The sequence below is a fragment of the Lycium ferocissimum genome, chromosome 1 (genome assembly GCF_029784015.1).
Source record: "Lycium ferocissimum isolate CSIRO_LF1 chromosome 1, AGI_CSIRO_Lferr_CH_V1, whole genome shotgun sequence".
Lineage (NCBI taxonomy): Eukaryota > Viridiplantae > Streptophyta > Magnoliopsida > Solanales > Solanaceae > Lycium > Lycium ferocissimum.
This window is the reverse complement of record NC_081342.1, coordinates 9,317,845-9,338,147: the sequence shown is the minus strand read 5'-3', so window position 1 is coordinate 9,338,147 and position 20,303 is coordinate 9,317,845. Positions and strand designations below refer to the sequence as shown.

The 20,303-nt window shown below is 31.6% G+C and overlaps 1 pseudogene; it reads right to left on the bottom strand.

The window, feature by feature from the left end:
* Nucleotides 1–4,016: 4,016 nt before the first annotated feature.
* LOC132061872 (heat stress transcription factor A-6b-like) lies at nt 4,017–8,591 on the bottom strand (annotated as a pseudogene).
* Nucleotides 8,592–20,303: the final 11,712 nt, after the last annotated feature.

Here is a 20,303-nt window from a genome sequence, read left to right as displayed (position 1 = left end):
CCATATCTAATGTGAAGTACCATGTATACAGATTAGGAAATCGACGAAGAAAAAGAGTGTCATGTATACATTCTAGGAATTGTGAAGCACCATGTATACATTCTAAGAATTGGATATAGACAAACTTTCGGATATACATATTGTGAAGACATTTTCAGTTCTGTATACAAATGATAAGAATATATACAATGTAGCACATACACTGAGTAAGCCAAAATATTCCTGATTACAATTTTAATGTACCAGTATTACTTTGTAAATATTTAATGTATGTTGCTATGTGTCTTATGTATTTTTTTTTTGACTATTCTGCAAAAATATACTGGGAATACTTGCCAAATAAAGTGCATAAGTATACATAAACACATACACACACAAAAAAATAATTATCATTATACTATTAAATAATGTATATTCATTACGTATAAAAAAGGATACAAATATGATACCAAACTATGCATTAAACATGAAGAATTATAACCTTTTAAGTTTTAAAGAAAAAATCAATCTTTTTCTTGATGTATTTTGACAGTAGAATATACACGTTATATTGGATATAATATATGGGAGATGAAGTCAGCGTTATAAGAGCTAATTTGGCTAAAAAGTAGGAAGAAATCATTTTGAAGTATTATTTGAATGGATTCTAGTCCAAGTAGACACCCTTGATAGAAGGATTCTGTTATGGAAAATTATGTTACTATTAATTTAGGGGGAAGTATTCTACTAATTTTAGAGAAAATAATATTTTGCTTAGCATGATTTTACGGGCTGAATATAAATTTGGCTACATAATGCCATTATTTTTAGGACTACTTTTGCTAAAAACGTTTTGGGTAAAAAAGATGCCAATTTATGTAGGACTTGTACCATTATGTTAATGGGAAATTTGCGCGATTGCCCTTATTTGGGGGTGGTCTTTAATTTTTGCCCTTCACTAAAACTCCTTAGTTTCTGGTTCAAACCCCCGCTTAATCAAAAAATTTGCAAGATAGAGTTTGGATTCACAAGGCAGAATTTTGTCTGCCTTAAGTACAGTTTGACTACAAACTCTACCTTAAGACAAAGTTTTGCCTTCAGGCATAAGCCAAACTCTGACCTTAAGGCAGAGTTTTGCCTTCTGGTAGAGGTTTGCATTAAGACATTTTTTTTTTCTTTTTACTTAGTTGGAATTTTGTAAAATTCTGCCTTAAGGCCTAACTTTGCTACAAAATTCTGTTTTGCGATTTTTTTTTTAACTAAGCCGGGGTTCAAACCCCAGACCTCATGATTTTAGGCGAAGGGAAGAAAATTAAAGACCACCAATTTGAGGACCAAAAATTAAAGACCACCAATTTGAATGACAATCCACACATAAAAATGTATGTTAATTCCCCCGACTCAATTCATGCTTCTCTAGGCCCATTAAATTATCGTGCCATGATGCTAAATCCATACTACCACTTATTGGAAAGCAAGTATTACCAAATGAGAAATTAATACTAATTGAGAACAATTTACCAATTCAACGTCAAAGTGGATATGATCTCTTCTCTTAGTAGACAGAGATAGAGAGATGTTATAATAGGGGTTCATTTGCACTTTTGCTCCTATTTTGTGTTGGTCTTAAAATTTTGTCCCTCAAGACCAATAATTTTTTTTATGGGGCATAAATTTATACTTTTGCATCTTAATATCCGAGAAGTTATGCTGGGACCCTTCAAGAATTTATGCCCCACTAGGCATAAGTTCAATTTTGAACTGCAAAAATTAAAGATCAGTCCATTTGAAGGCCATAACTTAGAGACCAGCCTATTTGAAGAACAAACCGTGCAACTTCTATAATGGGCTTAGACCCAAGTAAAGAAAGACATACTACTATATTAGGCTCAATTGATGCGCTTGAAGCAGTGTTCGATTGATGAGTTGAATTTAGAAAAGGAGAGAAGCCAAGGGCAATAAAAACATGACGAGAGAAAACAATTTCAGAAACGGATTCATCAAAGTTTGACTTTGATGTTTGTCAAATAATCTAACATTTATCCAAAAATCAGAAGGCATTGGTATTTTTTTTTTTTTGGGGGGTTGGGTTTGTTTTTGGGTGTGGTGGGGGGGGGGGGGGGGGGGCGCTCAGTAGTAGCATATGATCATTATAAATACTTTTTAGAAGGCTTATTTACACAAATAGCAACTTTTGTGGCCTTCTATTTTAAAGTTAATCCAATTTTTCACAATCAATGGAAAACCAGTATATCATTTTCTAACTTTTTTTTTGCACGGATTGTCCTTCGTTTGGGGTGGTCTTTAAGTTTTGCCCTTCGCCTAATACCCCGAGGTTGTGGGGTCGAACCCAGCTCAGTAAAAAATAAATAAATTTCGCAAGACAGAATTTTGCAAATCTGTCGATCCATGCAAATTCTGCCCTTTTTTTATTTTTTTTTATTTTTAGCTAAGGGAAAAAGTTACCGCCAATTTGAGGGACAAAAATTAAAGACCACCCCAGCGAAGGCCAATTTTGCAAATTGCCATTTTCTAACCATCAGTATGTACACACGTCCATATGAAGACAACCTTAGAGAGATGCACATAATCATATAGCCGAGCCCTCCTACCACAAAAAACAAAAAAAACAAAAACAAAAAAAAAATTATATAGCCGAGCCCGATTAATTAGAATCTGAATATCGTTAAATAATTGATATGTAGCTTTCCATAAAAGTCACTCCTAGGAGAGAAAAGTTCACTAGAAAACCTAGGACAAAAACTGTACGGCCTTGAGGCAGAGGGATGAAAATAAATCACCGCATTGTTAGGAAAAAAAAATTTCTGAGGGCCACAGGCGTGGGTATATCACCACATACAGTATTGACAATATATAGGATACTTCCAACATTCGATCAACATGAAGAAGAAAAGAGAAACATGTGTGTTCGATCCAAGCCAGGCAAGTAATGATGTTCAAATTGAAAGGAATACCGTAATCTCAAAAATTTGAGCAATTAAATGTGACTCCACTTGTATGTCGAAAATTTTAAAAAAGGACCCCAGAGCTCCACCTATATAACACTATAAAGTTCAATCTCCGATAAGAGATTATTTACATGTTAGAATTCAACATTCACCAAACAGAGGTATGTACATATGGAACTAGAGAACAACCATGGTAAATCTTAAGTATATTATTAGGGCCTAAAAAGGTTTAAAGTTCGTTAACATTATCAATAGCATCATCATTAATTGCTTGAGCAGTGCCTGCTGTGATCACCCCAAAAGTTTCAACATATTGTTTCCTGCAAATAAAAATCTTTTCTTTAGAGCTCGTTTGGTAGGAGGTCTTCGCTAAAATAGTCATAATATTAGATGTGATATTATTTTATGCCATGTTTGGTTGACATTTTGGGGCATGTATAACTAATACATGGATTATTTAATACGTCAAAGGGTGTATTATCTCATCCCACCACCACCCAGGGATTATTTATCCATGGATAAAAAATTAAAATGACAAAATTAGCCTTGTTTTGTTCCAAGAAACTTATAAAGACCAAGCATCCAAGGGTATAATTATAACAAATTATTTCTTAAGTTTTTAAAAAAAAAAAAAAAAAAAAAAAATTCAAATGGTATCTCTTGTGTTCAATTTTAGTGCAATGAACCAAACACCCAACAAAAATAATCCCTGTATTACTAATCCCTACATTACTAATCCCTACGCTATTAATCCATGTATAACTTGTCTTTGAACCAAACGACTCCTTCTTTAGTGTCCATGCCCAAGATCATTAATTATTTTTAATCACCAAATTACAAGGAGAAGAATTTATAGTAAAAAAAGAAGACGGGAGGTTTATAGAAAGACCTTGCAGGCAGATGATCTGCATGTGGACGATAGTACTCTGTCCAAATTGGGTAACCAGCAAACAGCCGTATTGCCTATAAAAAATCATATTTCATAGATTTACTAATCAAGTACTAGTTTACAAGAACACAATTATGCCTCAATCAGTGGCGGAGTCAAAAATTCATATAAAAGCCGTATTAAAAAAATCCAAGCTGATGAGCCAAAATATCCACATTTCCTTCTTCATTTCCTCCTTCAATAAGCTGATGAGCCAAAATATCCACATTTCCTTCTTCATTTCCTCCTTCAATATTATTATCACGTAAATTGATATCATCTTCAACATTGTCATCCAACAAATCCTCCCAAAATCCTTCATCAATAGCTTTATTTTCACTTTCAAAGTTTACGAAATCTTCATTCTCAATATTGTAGTCTTCTTGATCAAGATTGATTGTGTTCCCACTTGGTCCTTGCATGCTCATATGATCAAGTGATCTCTCCAATTCAAAATCATCAAATTTCACCATAATATTCTTGAGGTTCCATCTTTATACTAAGATCATTTCCATCGATATTGTTCACACTATGGCCTAATTCTCCAAGTCCAACATTGCTAGGACCTTGATGATCAATTTGCCTCCTTCTTTTCTTCCTAATTTCTTCTACAAGTTCCTTCCTTCTTTCCTTTTGTTGCATAATTTGCTCCAAAAACCTTGGATTTTGCATTGCTTTAGCCAAGAAACTCATCATTTGTTTTTGTCTTTGTTCAGTTCTTTTAAGCTTTTCTTCCATTGATTTGATGTATGATTTTGTAGTCTGTTGATGTTGTCTAAGCTCCACCAATTCCATCACCAAAACATGCTTCTCGCGCCTTAATCGATCAATTTCTCCATCTAATTCAAGCTTTCCCAATTCAATATAAGAGTCTATACCTTGATTTGAAGCTTGGCCAAGATGGAAATTACTTGTCTTTCTCCTCCTAATTGTTTTCAAGAGATGCCTTTGTCCCCTCAAGAAACCTTCATTAGCAAACTCCCATTGGTCTGGATTAACCTTCCTAAATCCCTGCATGATAATTCACATTGCTAGTAATCTTCCATTAGGGAAGAAAAATGAAAAAAAAAAAAAAACGATCATGAAATACGAATATAATTATATTAGGATTTAACTTTTATGTACCGATAGTATATTTTTTTTTTAATACTATTGATACCTGCCTTATTTTCCCGTTTACTCATTCCACTTTCTATGGACAGTTTACACGTAGTTATCTTTTAGGTGACATGATAGTGTAAGAAGTCTTTATATAAATTGTCAGCGTATAATAGTTAAAACACATAATAAAATTGTCTTGTGCACTAATGAAATGTAGCCGAACATAAAATAATTGGAATTGGCTGATGAGTTATTTTAATGTTAATTACGCATAGGTAACTGCACATTTCCTTTTTGTTTTGTGACTAAAGATACATATATCACTTCCCTTTCTTAGCGATTTAGCCGTAGATTTATATAGTTTTCTAAGCTCTTATTCTTTCTATTTTAAAGACATTATGATTTATTCTCCACAATATCTTAAAAAAAAAAGAAACAAATCGAGTGCAACTGGCCAATAAAGAAAAAAAGAAAAAAGTGCAAGCTGCATTTGAAAATGCATAACATTCACTAGATACTTCACTGACATGAGAAAAATCTAGAGCAGTGCAAGCTACATTTGAAAATTCAGAATATTCACCAGAAACTTCACTAACATGAGAAAATTCTAGAGCACTATATATATCAACAACTATTCATATCATTATAATTGACCAAATATATATATATATATATATATATATATATATATATATATATATATATATATATATATATATATATATATATATATATATATATGTATATTATATAGAAGTCTTGATCTTTTTTTGTTTTCTATATATAAGAGTATTTTGTGTGCTCATACATACTATTTGAGTTTGAGTTTAACTTGAGAGGTTTGCAAGATTTAGAAGTTACAGCTAATATTAATCAAACATCAATCAAAAGGATACAAATTGATTGGATGGTAAATCATATAAACAAAGAAATAATTTCACAACAAAAAGATTTTAAAAAAGCACTAAATAAAATGGTAGTATGGCATTACTAATAAATTCAAAGTGTTGGGTATTTTGAACAAAAAGATCAAATAAAAAAGAAGAAACACGATTAAAAAATCTGACATTGTTGTTAGCTAACAAATTTGAAATGTATTCTAAATTTCAAAATGACATTTATCTAAGAAGATTAACTCAGTTATGATATGTATGGTTGACTTTTCAAATAAAATATTGAAAGTATATGTTAGATTTTTTCTTTTTTGCAAGCTAATCCAGCTAAAAATAAAAATATCAAATAATGAAAATAATTCTTGATATCTTAATACATAAACCCTATACAAAAGAAGGATAGTAGTCATAGACCTTAAGTCGAGTCTCATGTTAAGAAAAAACCACATACCAGTATTGAAACAAAATTAATAAGCATTTCAATAATAATATTTGAATTGAGATAAAAGAATTTGAATTTTACTTGAAAGATAATATTTTTAATAAATGGCATAAAAAAAATTATATTAAAAGACAATAACATTTGGATTGATGTTAAAATTGACATTGAATTGAATTAATGGCTAGCTTAACTTAATTAATAAAAAGAATTAAACAGATGTGGTTAATGTTTGAATTTGATATTAAACTGAATATGGATTTGTGTGCATTTTGATGATTTTTGCATACTGAAAACAAATTCGTATTGTGAATAAGATAACTAAAATTTAGAAAATAAGCCAAAAACAAAAACATTAAATAATGAAAATAAATAATATAAGGGTATTTATACTTTGACTTAACTTTAAAAATAAGATAATTTAACTAAAAATACTAAAAGACTTAATTGATAAACAGTAGGGTGATATTATTCAATCATTAGAGTTTTGGTTACCATTAATGTAATATTTTCTAACTATATCATTTCTTTTATATTCATTTAAAGTATAATATTGAATCATTACGGAATTGTTATGAAATATCTTTAATTTTAATAATTATTCTATTATATTACATGCATTAACTATGTGTTTAAAAGGTTTTTGTTCTCTTTCATTCTCAATTAAGTAAATGAAATTTTGAGTTTTGGCTACTATTATAAAAAATTACTTATATGAATAATTTCTAATTAAAATGTTATTATGCTCAGTTATCAAAATTATAGATGTTCAAATTTACTTTTCATATTTTTACTTCCATTAGTTATATAATTAAAGTTAAGTCCATAATATATGTCGGTACTTTCAGATACTGTATTTGAGACAATTGTACCTTATGATATGCAACTTGGGTGGGGGTTTTGGGGGGGGGGGGGAGGGGTGAACGTTAGGGCTATTAAAAAGAGAAAACAAGAGAGAGGTTAATAATTTAGAGGGTAAAAAGGTATTTAAAAGTTCAAAAGAATGATTTTCACCCATAAAAATGATGATATAATTTTGATCAAAATTAAATAAAAATATTATGAAGAGAGTAAAAGAAATTCTATATCTATTTAAGGAACTAACAAAATATTCGCACTTATAATCCGTCTTTTCTAATTTTATAAAGATTTTGTTATTAAGTACACTGCAATAATAATTAAAAAAAAAAAAGACAATTGAATTTTGTTAAAGTAATATATGATCTAATGTACTTAAACAAGCCAGATTATAATTTGTCAATAAATATATTCTTCAATATTTCCGAGCATCGCACGGATACGAGAACTAGCATCTTAAAAAAAAAAAAAAAAAAAAAAAACGAGTGCAACTTGCCAACAAAGGAAAAAAGAATATAGCGCAAGTTGCATTTGAGAATTCAGACTATTCACTAGAAACTTCACTAACATGAGAAAATTCTAGAGCACTATATATATCAACAACTATATATATCATTATATAGAAGTCTTGATCTTTTTTTGTTCTCTATATATAAGAGTTTTGTGTGCTCATATATACTATTTGAGTTGGTTGGAGAAAAATAATGCTTACATAAGTATTGAGCTGCCTGACAAAGCTTGAGAAATTGTTATGCTTGAAGTACCGTGGAAGTAGATTCATGGCAAAGGTCTGAGGATCCCAAACAATAAAACTGTTATTACCTATACTCCAAGAAACAACACCATTTGTGTTTGGATCATCCACAAGTTCATAAGTCTTTGTTAGAAATGGTGGAGGGCCATTCTCATGAAGCCCCTCCATTGGTTGAGGATTAGTCCACATAAAGGAAGAAGTCCCATTAGATCCAGGAAACTCTTCTTTTATTGGGGCAAAATTAGGATCCATATATACTTACGAATCTTGAATAACAAGGGGTAGAAAATTAGATCTTATGAGGTGAAGCTCAAAGAATAATAAGTCTTGAAAGGAAAATAACAAATGAAGATAATATAAATATAGTGTGTTTTTGAAGTTCAAAGGAAGAGCTACAACACCTTTGGGAGCTTCTCTTCAAAGGGTATATTGATTTGTGGTGGTTTAAGGAGTTAGGGTTTGAGAGAAAGGGTTTGGGAGTGAGGAAAATCAAGATTAAGATGAAAAAATGAAGAAGAAATAGGAGTAGAGAAAGAAAATAAAGTATATAGAGAGGTAAAAAGATCTACAAGAGTTTGTAAAATAAGGAAGTTGGATTTAGATTTGGAGGAGGAGATGGAAATATGTTGTAATGGAGGTCAAGAGAGAGGAGAGAGAGATGGAAAAAGGAGCTGGTTAGGTCACAGTTTGATGAATACAGGTTTTGAAAATAATAGTATTAGTTTAATTATGGAACAGTCCTTAGATATTTTCAGTCCCTTTTTACATTTTATTTCTCAGAATTAACTCTTCTTTGATAACCCTTTTGGGAAGGTCTGGTAGGAGAACAATTTTATTTTGTTCATTGAAGTTTGGTGCACTGTCAGTAGGAGTGTTTATGGGTCGGTTTGAGTCGGTTTTGGGTTAAAACCAAAATCAAACCGATCTAGTCGGTTTTTAAAATTATTAAAACCAGACCAAACCAAATATAATACATATCTATCGGTTTGGTTGTAGTCGGTTTGGTTCGGTTTGGGTCAGTTTTTCAGTTTTTATGAAAATTAACGGTATGTCTCTCTTTCATGCATGTTTTTTTCCTACAAATAGGAGAGAATTTTCTTCTTTTTCCAACTTATAATCCGTTATTACCCTTTTATTGTGGTAGCTATAGTTTCTTGCATTATGGAGAAAATGTCTTAAGATTTATGATTTTAATAAGTGAATAAAGTTTATAAGAAATACAAAAAATAAATCTAGGTAAATCTCATATAGTTGTTTCTTTGAATAAATGAGTTTGAATTAATGGATTTCTTTTTTCAAATCGGGTTAAGGTGTAAAGTTCAATAGCCTATTAGAGATAAATAAAATTTTGCTTAAAAAGTATATAAATTATTTAAAAGTATTTATAAAAATTAATATATTGCATATATAGAATTATAAAAATTATGTAGAAAATTTATCGGTTCGGTTCGGTTTTTTCTTCGGTTTGGTTTAGTAAAACCAAAACCAAACCAAATATTATCGGTTTTTAAAACTTCAAAATCAAACCAAACCTAACCCAAGTAAATATCGGTTTATTTAATCGGTTTGGTTTTGGTTTTTGATTTGGATCGATTTTTAACCAAACCGTGAACACCCCTAACTGTCAGTGTATGGTTTTTTTACACTATCAGATAATTTTGACGTGCGCCAACTTTCTTTAATTTCTTTTTCTGTTTTTCCTAAAAAATAAACACTTATTTTTCCCCTTTTCCTCTCCTACAAACGCTCTGTCTTCCCTCATCTCTCAGACAACCTAATAGTATTTATTTTCTCTCCTTGGCTTCTTCCGCCACAATTGCACTATACCAATTTATTTCCTTATCTTGAATCAAACCTAATTTTCTTAATAAGTTTTTCTTCTCTGGCATGTTTCCCGGATTTATTAGTACTTTAATTAATTGTTTTGAAGTGTTCGTAGCAAAGGAGAGAAGAAAGGTGTAGTGGGAAGGGAGAGGAAGGAAGAAGACATACAGTGAAAAAACGGTTCTCATAATTTCCTTCATGTTCTAAGCGACATACGACAGTGGACAATGAAACGAATTTCATCTCTTTCGGCCTCTTCTTTATATAACCTAACCTGTTTACACATTATTATTCATAGACATGGGAATTTCATGAATTCGGTGTTCATGAAAAAAAATAATAATTGATGAACTGAAGAATTTGAGAAATTCAGGGAATAAAAAGAAGGGAAAAAAGGCACTGCAACTTGCCGGTTTTTGCGCTGCCATGGTAGTGCCGGCTATATATGGAAAGAAAAGTGGTGAACTGTGAAAGGAAAAAATGTTAATTATAGTACAACTAGAATTCAAATTGTCTTTAATATCTTTTTTAACTTCTAATTATAATTTTTTAAAAAGGATACTAATATTATTAAAGAAAATTAAGGTGGATTCCTCTAAAATAACCTGATGGTGTAAAAAATCTTTTACACTGACGGTGCACCAAACTTAAACTCTACTTTAATTATGGAACGGTCCTTAGATATTTTCAGTCCCTTTTTACATTTGATTTCTCAGAATTAACTCTTCTTCGATAACCCTTTTGGGAAGGTCTAGTAAGAGAACAGTTTTATTTTGTTCATTGAACCTAATGGCAGATAATATAAACTTTGTACTAATCTAAATAACTATTAGTTTGTATCTTTCTGGTCAAAAGTTTTAAGATCTAATATTTCTTTCCCGACATCTATTTTTATAACTTCAACTTCTTTCTAATAGTCGCGTGCTTGGCTTCAAACTCTTACATAGAATAAAGAGCACGACTCTAATCTCGTGTTGGCTGGCCTAATTGGGTTGCAGGGAAGAAGAGTGGATATGGGATCTCGAGTCGGGGCACCGAATACCAAGTACCAAGTATCACTAAGGAACAGTATGATCAGCTTATCAACATGATGCAACAATTTCACATCACCAACACCACAGACAATGCAAATGAGGTGCAGGTGAACAGTGGAGCAGTTAACTTTGCAGGTATTATGGCTTTTAACCCATCTATTGATTTAGTAAACCATTTTGTAAATGTTTCAAGAGTAGAAGTGACTTGTGGATACTAGACTGAGGAGCTACTCATCACATGACCTTTAACAAGAATCACATGACAAACCTTATCACCTTACTATACCCCTTATTACTTAGATTGCCAAATGGATATAGAGTAAAAGTTACAGAAGGTGGAAGTGTCAAAATTAGCACTCAGATCACACTGTATAAAGTGTTGTTTGTCCCTACCTTCAAGTACAATTTAATTTCTATCCACTCCTTGGTAATGCATCTTAAATGTATTGCTTCCTTCTCTAACATTTCATGTATTCTGGAGGGCCCTTCAATGAAGAGGTCTCTGGAAATTGGTAGAGTTTTTGATGGCTCACTTCCTTTATTCAGACTGCATACAAAGGAACAGTTCTGAGGATCAAAACAAGAGTCAAGCATCATTCCTATTTCCAATCATTCTCCTGTCTCTAGTCTTTCATCTCATGTTAGTAATGTGCATTGTTAGGGTCATTCCCATTACCATCAACCCCACTCATCTGTAATAAACTCCATTCATGATAATAAAGACAGTGTTGTTAATAGTATACTCTCTGTGTCTCGCAAAATTGATGATGATTTACTTTGGCACTACAGACTTGGCCATGTTCCATTTGTGAAAATGAAAAGTATATCCTCCATACCAGCGGAGTTTTCCTCTAGACAACCTTTTTTTCTGTCCCATATGCCCCATAGCAAGACAAATTAGACTACCATTTCCCCTTAAAACACATAACACCACCAAGATCTTTAAGATCTTTCATGTTGATCTCTGGGGTCCATATCAGACCTCAACTCATGATAACTTCAAGTATTTCATCACCTTTGTGGATGATTTCAGTAGAACTAATTGGACTCACCTACTTAGTTGCAAAAGCAATGCCGTACATGTTATCAAGGCATTTGTAAACATGGTTGAAAACTAGTTCAAAACTACTGTTCAAACACTTAGATTTGATAATGGTCTAGAATTCAATAACACTCAGTCTATATTGTTTTTCCAATCCAAAGGAAACATACATCAGAAATCCTACCCTTACACACCTAAAAAAAATGGTATTGTAGAAAGAGAACACAAATATTTGCTTGAAACAGCAAGGGCACTTCTCTTCCAATCCAAGTTACCAATCAAGTACTGGGGAGAGTGCATATTAACTGCAACTCACATTATTAATAGGCTACCTTCTGTACCCCTCAAATCCAAATGTCCTTTTGAGATATTGTACAATCAGAAACCTCATTACTCTCACCTCCAGAAGTTTTCGTTGCTTGTGCTATCCTACTACCCCAAAAGCCTACAGAACCAAATTTTGAACCAAGGGCAACTCCATATGTGTTTGTCGGATATCCATTTGGCACAAAAGGATACAAAGTGTTAAGTCTGTTAACCAAGAAAATTCATGTCTCAAGAGATGTAGCTTTTCATGAGAGCATATTTCCCTTTTACATACTTGATCCTGTATCTTCCATTCATACATGTGCATCACCTTTTGATCATGATTTTCCTACCACTCAAAGTCATAATCCTAATCCTGCCACTTCTGTACAAACTGAACCAACAACTCCTCACCATATAACTCCTAGCATGTCATCCACTCACTTACCTTCACCTGTGCATTCTCACCAGTCAATCATGTCTCCACTTAATCCCTCTCATTCCTTTGATACATCACCTGCATCTATACCTGGAACCTCATCCCCTATTGTACCAACTAGAATATCTAATAGAACACATAAATTGCCATCTCACCTTAAAGATTATATCTACACACTTCCTCAACTCAAACCACTATCTGGTCATTCCTTGCAAGCTTCATTCCTCCACAAACATCACATTTCCCCTACTGATCTAGCTCCCACAAGTCAGTTACTTGCCATGAACATTTTTCATGATAGCGAACCATCATCATATAGAGAAGCAGTCCTGGATCGTGCATAGCAAGCTGCCATAACCCAAGAATTCATAGCTCTTCATGATAACAACACTTGGGATCTAGTACCACTGCATGTTGGTAAGAAGGCCATTGGATGTAAATGGGTGTACAAGATCAAACATAAGTCTGATGGTAGTATTGAAAGATACAGGGCCAGATTGGTTGTGAAGGGATACATTCAGCATCATGAAATAGATTACACTGAAACTTTCAATCCAGTTGTGAAGATGACTACTGTCAGGTCACTTATTGCCATTGTTGCCAAAAGGTCTTGGGATATCTATCAGCTTGATGTAAATAATGCATTTCTCCATGGAGACTTGCATGAGGAAGTCTACATGGAAATCCCACCTGGTCTTGATATTCAGAATCCTGGTCTTATTTGTAGGCTCAACAAGTCTCTTTATGGTCTGAAACAAGCCAGCAAACAATGGCATGCCAAATTTGCCGAAGCTTTGAACTCTAGAGGATATAGTCACTCTATGCATGACTACTCTTTGTTTCACAGAAAAATAGGATATTTCAGTTGCTTTTATTGCAGTCTATGTTGATGACATCTTGCTAACAGGCACTAATCTTGAAGAAATCACACTACTTAAGTCCTTCCTCCACCATCAATTTAAGATTAAGGATCTTGGGAAGCTCCATTACTTCTTGGGACTAGAAGTACTGTACGAGGATGATGGTATCCTAATTTCTCAAAAGAAGTTTGTGATGGATCTTCTTAAGGAGTATCATTGTGATTGTCAGACCCCTCTCACATCTCTACTTGATCCTACCATCAAACTGAGAGCTCATGAAGGACAACCCCTGAATGATCCCACTTACTAGAAAAAATTAGTGGGCAAACTCAACTTCCTCACTAACACCAAACTGGATATTGCCTTTGGAGTACAACACTTGAGCCAATTCATGCAAGATCCCTGACAAGACCAATGTGCATAGGTATTTTCTACTCGTACTCTGTCAAATTAGAGTAAAGTTTAAGATATCGTCCCAAAGAGATTGGAACCACCTAGGCTACAGATTTGTATTATTTTTGTTACTATTTGAGAGGATCAAATTGATGAAAAGAGAGTTGTTCAAAAGTCTTGAAGAGTATAATAATAAAATAAGAAATATTTTTGGATTTTTCTAATAAAAGATAGAGGTTGGGATATTTTGAATCGGCAAGATAAAATTATTATAATAAAATCAAAAGTTTATTATTTATTTCTCTGTTTAAAGAATGATTGCTTATTTCTAATCCAATCACTCCACATAACGACAATATGTTAATAGCACCACTCACGCTTATACTATTAATTTATTGACAATTAATTAGTGACATTAAACAATAATTAATTAATAACACCTCTTTTGATTAGTGTAGTTAACCAATAAAAGTAATGGCTTCAAACAAGAATTATCTTAGTTGAGTGCACCAAGTGAACAAAATCCTCTTTCGATTAGCTTTTGCTAAATCAATAAACTTATTTGAGTCATCCCTCCGTGAGAATTAGGATTGAAAGAAATAAGACAAAGATCCCTTAAATCAATAAACTTATTTGAGTCAATCCCTCCGTGAGAATTCGGACGGAAAGAAATAAGATAAAGATCATTTAAATCAATAAACTTATTTGAGTTAATCCCTCCGCGAGAATTAGGACTAAAAGAAATAAGATAAAGATCATTTAAATCAATAAACTTGTTTAAATCGTTCTCTTCTCCCGAATAAGAAATAAAATAACAAAATAAATATTTTTGTAAAGAGATATAATTATATTCAATAATAGATATAATTAATATCAAATACCTTGGTGCATAAAGATGATAAAGAGAAAATCCCAATATAAGAAGTTAATAACATAAAGATGTTTATTATAATAGCTTCATCAAGCTTTATCTAGTATCCCAACCAAGGAAACTTACTCCATTATGGAGTAGAAAACTAAATAGAAATAAAGACTAAGAGAATATTTTTTACTACAACAAAGAGCCAAGAGAGACACCAAGACTAGTTCTTGTGTCCTCTTCACTATTGGATGCAAATAGGATTAAAGATTGGGTTTTTTTTTTTTCTTCTACAAACATGTGCCTATTTATAGGAGAATTCCTACAAGGCTTTGGTGAGAAATTGCAAGAGAATATCAATATAATATTATATCTTTGATGAGAATTTGACATGGCAATTTATCATGCAATCTTGGTGAGAAATTGACATGATAATTTGTCATGAAATCTTGGTGACAATTTGCCATAACTTTGTATCTCTTGAAATTGTGTAGTCTTTGGTGAAGTTGTCATGGATACATCCTCCTTCCTGGACTTTTATTTCTTGCTTCTTCTCTTTTTCCATGTATTCTTTTTCCTGCAAGATTTGTTAGAAAAGTGCGAGAATATGGTATAAATTATGCATATTTTTATTTAACAATATATACTTTTATACTGAAATTACATGAATAATTTATATCCATCAAATACCCCCACACTTGAATTTTTGCTCGTCCTCGAGAAAAAGAATTTTGAAAAGAAAGTAGAAACTTTTTTTTTTTTGAAATTATGGCTACTCTTGTAAAATGAAAATTTAATCAAAAACAAAATCTATCATGCTTTCGAACTTTATAAATTTTCTATATTTATCAAATCTTTACCTTGTTTCTGCTTTTATTTTTATTCAACAAAAATTGCACCTTCTTTCTTTTTGGGGCTTTTCTGAAATTAATAACTTTACGATCATCTACATTGAGTATTTTTCATCTTTTTGTCCATAGGCTTGCCCTTTATGTCTATCTCCACTAATGTAGACTAAACGCTGACTTCTAAAATTATTTAGGACTTTTTTGGCTTGTAATGTTAGCTTCAGGTTGGTAGGGTAAAGGTTATATTTGTAGTGACTTGCCTTTTTCCAGCTTTGGAGCAGTTTTTTTTTTAATTTTTTTTTTTTTAGAATAGACTTTTCACATATTTGCTAGTTGATACTTTTCTTCTTCTCTTCTCTCTCTCTTTTTTTTTTTTTTTTGATGTACTTATAATGTTTGTACATAAGATCACCCTCATTTTTTTCTTTTTCTTTTTCTTTAATTCTGGTTCTTTTTCAAAATGAGCTCCAAACTTATTTTCTTAAAAAGGACTTTCAAATCATAAGCATGGAATTGCATATTTAAATTTGAGCTGGTTTAGGTGTCAAGAAAAAAAAAATTTAGGCTTCAAAACAGGTGCTAGGGATAAAAAAAATTATTTTATTGGTGCGATATTTAGAAAAGACTGAGGTAAACAAAGAAAGCCTTATTCATTTTCTAAAAATCAGTGTTGTCTAGAATTTAGCCTCAAAGGACATTCGGGCCAAGTTCTAGAATAAAGATTGTAAATTCTGCTTGCTTTTGATCGTAATGCTTCTCAATCTCAGAAAGTCCTGCCAAGAGGCATATTTTTAGATAATATATTAAATTATTCATATTTAAAATAAAGTAAAAATCTTTTTGGCTTTCAAATATACAATCACAGTCATGAAAGCTTGAAAGAAATCATTCTGTGTGCAATAGGTTCATTTGTTAACTCTGTTAACTTTCAGAGTCTAGCTTAAGCATAAACTAGAAAATTACATGTGCCAATAATGAAATTGTTCAAATGCGGTTGATTAACCAGTCATTTGGGCATGGCAATCACTATGGAGTTATTCCTGTATAAGTAACATTGTTTTTGCAGAAGCCATCATTTTGTATTCTAGTTGTACATTGATATGGATATTGACCACTCAATTAATCAAGGGATAACTACATGATATAACAAACATATAGTGGGTATTGACATTTAGTAGCTACGAATTTAATTACTTTTTGATAACATTTGTGTATTAATACCATTTAATAACTATATATATATATATATACATATACACAAAAAAATAAAATACTCATCCCACTATTCACTTTCAACCCATTCCTCCCATTCCCCCCCCCCCCCCCCTTCTTCTCTCTCTCCGTTCCGCTCGGCCACCACCGCTCGTCGAGTCAATATTTTAAAATGTGCAAAAATGCCGTGCCCTTTTTTCCACTTTGCCGTCCCTCTTCTCCGCACTACTCCGGATCGCCGAATAACTTTGTTGGAAGCAAAAAAAAAAAAAACTAAGATCTATGCCGGAAAAGAAGAAAAAAACCTCGATGGGATTGACTTACAAGTGCCTCGTTTCTTTTTGTTTGCAACTAAAAAAGCTATTCATGCATTACACACGAATGGTCACCTTATGCGCATACATTTTTTGACTAATTGGCGACCTAGAACAAACTTCTTTTTTTTTTTTCTTTATGGACTTTCTTTACGGGTTTAATAACAAAAGAAGTGGGCATAATAATCCAAACATCAAAATTCGCCGGAATTTTTCCGATTAATTTTTTCCGTGATCATTTTTTCACTTTATTTGTTGTATATTTACCGTGTATACAATATTTTTCGCATTTGTTGTATACATACTATGGAGTGTATGAATGTTTTATCTTGTATTTTTCGCTTTCCGTATCTATTGTATACATTGTGTATTTGTGTAATTATTGGTGTATATGTATTCATTTTGTTGTATTCTCAATACAACAAGTTTATGAATACAAATAGTGATTTCATGGATATTTGTTGAATTCATGAATACAACTCAATTAAAACATTAGCAAGTGATTAAACCCCAAATGTTTGCTATTTATGTAAAATGCCCATTAATCAAGTGCACCTTCAATCCTTCTTACTGGGCTTATAAGGTTCCATTGCTTCACCCTCAATGGCTACGGGAAGATATATAAAATAAAATTGAAGGGAAAAAATTGCAAAGACACCAAAAAAAAAAAAAAAAAAAAACACTCACAGAAAAAATCATAAAAATCAAATATATAACTAGAAACAAGATTAAATTAAAAAAAAAATTACATATATAAAAGTATTTTCTTCTACCCCCACACTTAAATTGTGTCATGTCCTCATGACACATACTTTAAAAACAAGAGGGGTAAAGAATCTCCCTTAAATCTTTTTTTTTTTCTCGAGAACTTGTGTACTCCACTCCTAATTGTGAATCGAGTTTTCTTCTTCGCTTTTTCTAGTTCCTCGTGGAATTCATTTGACCATGAATATAATAAAATATTTTTCTTTGTCGCACATAACACTCTTTTTTTTCCTTGTCTCGAGGAGTCAAATAATTGTGTGTGATCTTCCTTAACTCTATTTTGCATTTTTTATGAAGATCATTCCATGCATTTTTCTGAAAATCTCCAATAACAAAATCCACAAAATTATAATGTTTAGAAGAAATTGAAGATTTACAATCAAAGGATATTTCATTTGTGCTTGTGACCTCTTCATTCTTATTTTCTTCAAAATTAATCAATTTAAGTGGATAAGAAAAATCGGATATGCACTCATCATTTATTGAATTAAGTTCAACCAAATCTTCATTGTAAGCAATCTCCATTAGATCTAAACCTTCTTCTTGAGTGATAACCTTTTCCTCATAAGGCTCGTCTTCTTGAGTTGATTCATTCTCGCATGATGTTATGTCATTTATTTGTTCACCACCAAAATTGAAGGAGTTTACAATACTTACCAAGTGATTTACTTGCCTTGTTAAGTGCATCATGGCTATTTGATCTTGCACATGTTTTTTTCTGTCTTTTTTTGTATAGATATACAAAGTCTCTTCAAACCTTTGGTTCTCCTCTTGAGGTGGTTGACTCATGTTGCTTTGATTCCACATAGAATTTAGGTATTGATGGCATTTCGTATTGCCATTATACCCATAAAAATCGTTATACATGTAAGAACTAGTAGTATCATGAGATTGTTCATAAAATGAATAAAAAAAGATAGGATTATCTGATTGGCATTCATGACTAAGGTGACTTCCACGACAATATTCATAAATAGCAGACCTTTGATTGATTAATCCCTCAATGTATTTTAATTTTTCAGAAATATCGCATGAGATTGTGTTACCCATTTGGCATTCAAAGCTTTGGTGGTTGCCTCCACAAAAATCACATATGACTGACCTCTGATTTATTTTATTAATTAATTCTTCAAGGCCTTTCAGTCTCCGAGAACACCATATGAGAAAATGTTACCTGCTTGACATTCATGACTGGGGTGATTTTCACCACAATAATCACAAGTAACTAACCTTTGATTGATTCTAATTGGTAATTTTTCAATGTCTTTTGATTTCTCGGAATCACCATATGAGAACTCATCAAAGAGTTCGCAATCATCTTCATATTCATAAATGACTCATTGACAATTCAATTTGTGATGGTTCTCACCATAAAGATTACAAGTGATAATCACCTGACAATAACTTTCAACCAGATTTCTACGTGGTTGATTAAGATTCATTTTGAAGGTGCATGGAATGAGTATATTTTAAGATTTTTTTTTTCAAGTCTTGCTCCAACACTTGCTATGTATTAGAAAAGAAAATAAGATAGTTAAATAATGAAAATAAAATAGAAGATAGTTAAATAATGATAATATATATATATTAATAATAATATAATATAAATTCAATAATATAATAATATTAATATAATAATATAATATAATAATAATAATATAATATAATAACATTAATATAATAATATAATAACATAATATAATAATATAATATTATTAATATCAATATAATAATGGTAAAAAATGGCTTCAAGTTTTAGTCCCCTAACACTTGTCAAGTATTAGGAAATAAAATACTTGAATATATAGTTAAAAAAAAATAATCTCAAAGTAGTCATAAAATAATTAATCTGAAGTAGCTGTTTACCAATCACCGGCAACGGCGCCAAAAATTTGACGAGACCAATGTGCATAGGTATTTTCTGCTCGTACTCTGTCAAATTATAGTAAAGTTTAAGATATCGTCCCATAGAGATTGGAACCACCTAGGCTATAGATTTGTATTATTTTTGTTACTATTTGAGAGGATCAAATTGATGAAAAGAGAGTTGTTCAAAAGTCTTGAAAAGTATAATAGTAAAATAAGAAATATTTTTGAATTTTTCTAATAAAAGATAGAGGTTGGGATATTTTGAATCGGCAAGATAAAATTATTATAATAAAATCAAAAGTTTATTATTTATATCTCTATTTAAGGAATGATTGCTTATTTCTAATGCAATCACTCCACATAACGACAATATGTTAATAGCACCACTCTCGCTTATACTATTAATTAATTGACAATTAATTAGTGACATTAAATAATAATTAATTAGTAACACCTCTTTTGATTAGTGTAGTTAACCAATTAAAGTAATGGCTTCAAACAAGAATTATCTTAGTTGAGTGCACCAAGTGAACAAAAGCCTCTTTCGATTAGCTTTTGCTAAATCAATAAACTTATTTGAGTCAATCCCTCCGTGAGAATTAGGATTGAAAGAAATA